This window comes from Excalfactoria chinensis, chromosome 3, assembly GCF_039878825.1.
Source record: "Excalfactoria chinensis isolate bCotChi1 chromosome 3, bCotChi1.hap2, whole genome shotgun sequence".
Taxonomy (NCBI): Eukaryota; Metazoa; Chordata; class Aves; order Galliformes; family Phasianidae; genus Excalfactoria; species Excalfactoria chinensis.
The window spans coordinates 79,950,534-79,953,307 of NC_092827.1; positions in this window are offsets into that span (position 1 = coordinate 79,950,534).

Sequence of the window (2,774 nt, forward strand, 5' to 3'; positions counted from 1 at the left end):
CCTAAAGGTAACCATAGCTGAAAAAGTTAGCCAGAACGCAACTTTTGCCTTCCTGCAGCTTGGAGCAAGGCAGCATGCCTCGAGACTGCTAACACTGTATTTCTGAACTGTTTTTAAAGTAACCATACAAAGAAAGTCCTAATGAGAAACCAATGGGAAATAGGCACTTAGAGACTTGTGAAAACACTGCTGGGTTCCTGTCTACATCTGCAGAAGCTTTTAAATCTGACCTCAGGACATCTCGTGGCCAAGGAAACGTGCTTTGCTAAATGTGACACTGATTTTAGACACTGTTGTATAATGTGACCTGTGGCCTGTGTGATTAAAAGTAGCTGCTGTTGCCAGATGTTCCACGTGTCTCCCCAGGCTGCTTATTTTAAGTGCTGGCAGCATCTACCACCAAGCAGTCCAGCACCAAGTGGGCCAAGTGACTATTTCTGTGTTCTCAAAGACCTATAAAGTTGAGGTGTTTATTTGGATCAGTTTGAGGCCATGTCCATGACAACAGATTTCAGGTATATAGTAGGTTCACTTTAAACCAGCAAAGTTTGTTCTGTGATTTCTCTCACCTTACAATCATTGTATTTCAAGAACTATACAGGATTGCTCTTGAAAAGTCCTCCTGGCACTCCCAGCATTCTCATTTTAATAGCACCTTCAATACTGCTCTAAAATTAGACTCTGTTCCTGAAATGAATATGTTGCTCTTCAATATACAAGCCACAAATACAATAAATTCTTCTCTCATATACTTAGTGCTGAATTAGTTTGAAGCAAGACAAGGAGATTTGCTTTTTGCCTCTTCTAAGGCCACAAAGTAAATAATAGAAACTGTTTTCTGTGCAATCTGATTGAAAGTTTTGGCGCTTTGTTAGCCAGCCAGAATAAATTCTGCCTGGTAGCAGAACTATAGGTAAGGTAGCAAAATAGACAAGACAGGTAATGTTATAAAACTCGAGGTTAAATACGTATGTATTAAGAAATCAATGCAACATACAAATCTAGACCTATTATCGCTAAGTTTTTCAGCTAAGAAGTAGGCACAAACTTCCATATAATTGATCCAAATGTCTAGACCTTATCTTACGTGAGTGAGTTCATGTCTGTCTAATAAGCAGAATGGTGCCAACAATTTTATATAGAAAGCCCCACGTGTTGTTTTTTTTCCTCTGGAATGTCTCCAAGCAAGTCACGCTCTTCAGTAAAAAAAAAGCTTGGCCCTGATCCTGCCAAGACTTATGTATGTGTCAGGTTTTACATGCTATGAAGAGCCCCATTGATTCAGATGGAACTATTCACAAAGCAAAACGTTCAGCATCTGCACACATTTCACCAGCTTTAGGATCTGTGTTTGAAATACACTGATATGTTCTTAACCTTCCTCTCTAATGGGCCCTTTGTTTCTGTGCAGTGAGCACAGCCCTCTGTTCAGTTTTTGTGTATCCAACACCTTCTGTAGCTGTTGCATTACTTCTCCAGCCTGACTTTTCTGGATCATTCCTGTAAACTGTGCAAGAGTGAACTGCAAGCAGGGAACCTACATAGTCAATATTTTTCACAGATCAAGAGTGCAATACATTACCCTTAACGCAACATTAACAGATCTCCACGAATTAATGACAGATAGAAGAATTCCATCCAATAAAAATTGCCTAAAGTTCAATCTGCATGAGTAAGAATTCCCCCCACACCTCAACCCCCCACCCGGTGAGCACCAGCAACTAAGTCTTATGGAATGACAGTAAATCTAAGGCCCTCCTAAAGCTCTGAAGTGGCTGCATAAGCTGTCTCAGAGATGCCCACTGTCTGGCTTGGACAGTGCTCAAATAGGGAACAGAAAGCAGTGACTCTTAACCACATCAGACCATTTCCCATTTGGAACATAGCACCAAAACTGGGGGAAAGACTGATGCAGTTTAATTTAGGGATATTCTTACTGAATTTTACTTCACTTTCTATGTTGACTCTGATAAGAGCCTCAGTTTTATGACTATGCTATATATGCCAGCAAACTACATACACTTTAATCTTTTCTTAAAAGTCAGGACAGCATTCCCATTGTGTCTAGGTAACATTTCACATATTTAGTGAGCACTGTCTATGATATATAAAAAAGAACTGACTGACAGTGTCACAGTTAAGCACAGTACCCTGCTGTCTTATTCTTTTAAATGTCAAATAGATGTTCCACTCTGGTATATTTCAAACCTGTTAAGAGACTAAGATAGAACAGGTGTTGATCAATTTTTCACTGTCAAGCAATAAATATAACTGAAGAAACAATATAGAAACAGAAGGCTTGAAATAAAAATGTTTCCTTCACCTGGGAGCTCTACCAGAACATTTTGACAGAGGGATTTCAAATGACTTCTGAAGAGACAGCAACATCTCACTTAACATTTTTTACCATTAAGTGATATTTTGCATATAAAATCTCATCTGTTATAGTGTTCCTAATGCTAAACTTCTGATCTGGCCTAATTTCTGTCAGAAGTACTTGGTCTTGTCTGCTTTCTTTTGAGAGAGTGAAAACCAAGAGAGACAGGGAGAGCAAAATGCGTGTGTATGAACTAGTGGAGAAGAAACAAACAGCAACGGGCCAAAGAAATGGAGGCTGGTGCAGAAGTTGCAGACATCCAGACTGCAGAGCTCAGGGCATGACAGTGTGCTGAAAGATGAGGCACTCTTTAGATGGTGGGAGAAAGTAAGATTTTTGGAGGCTGTGGTTTTACCCCATAACTCAGCCTCAAGTGGCCGCTTTGAAGAATAAGAAG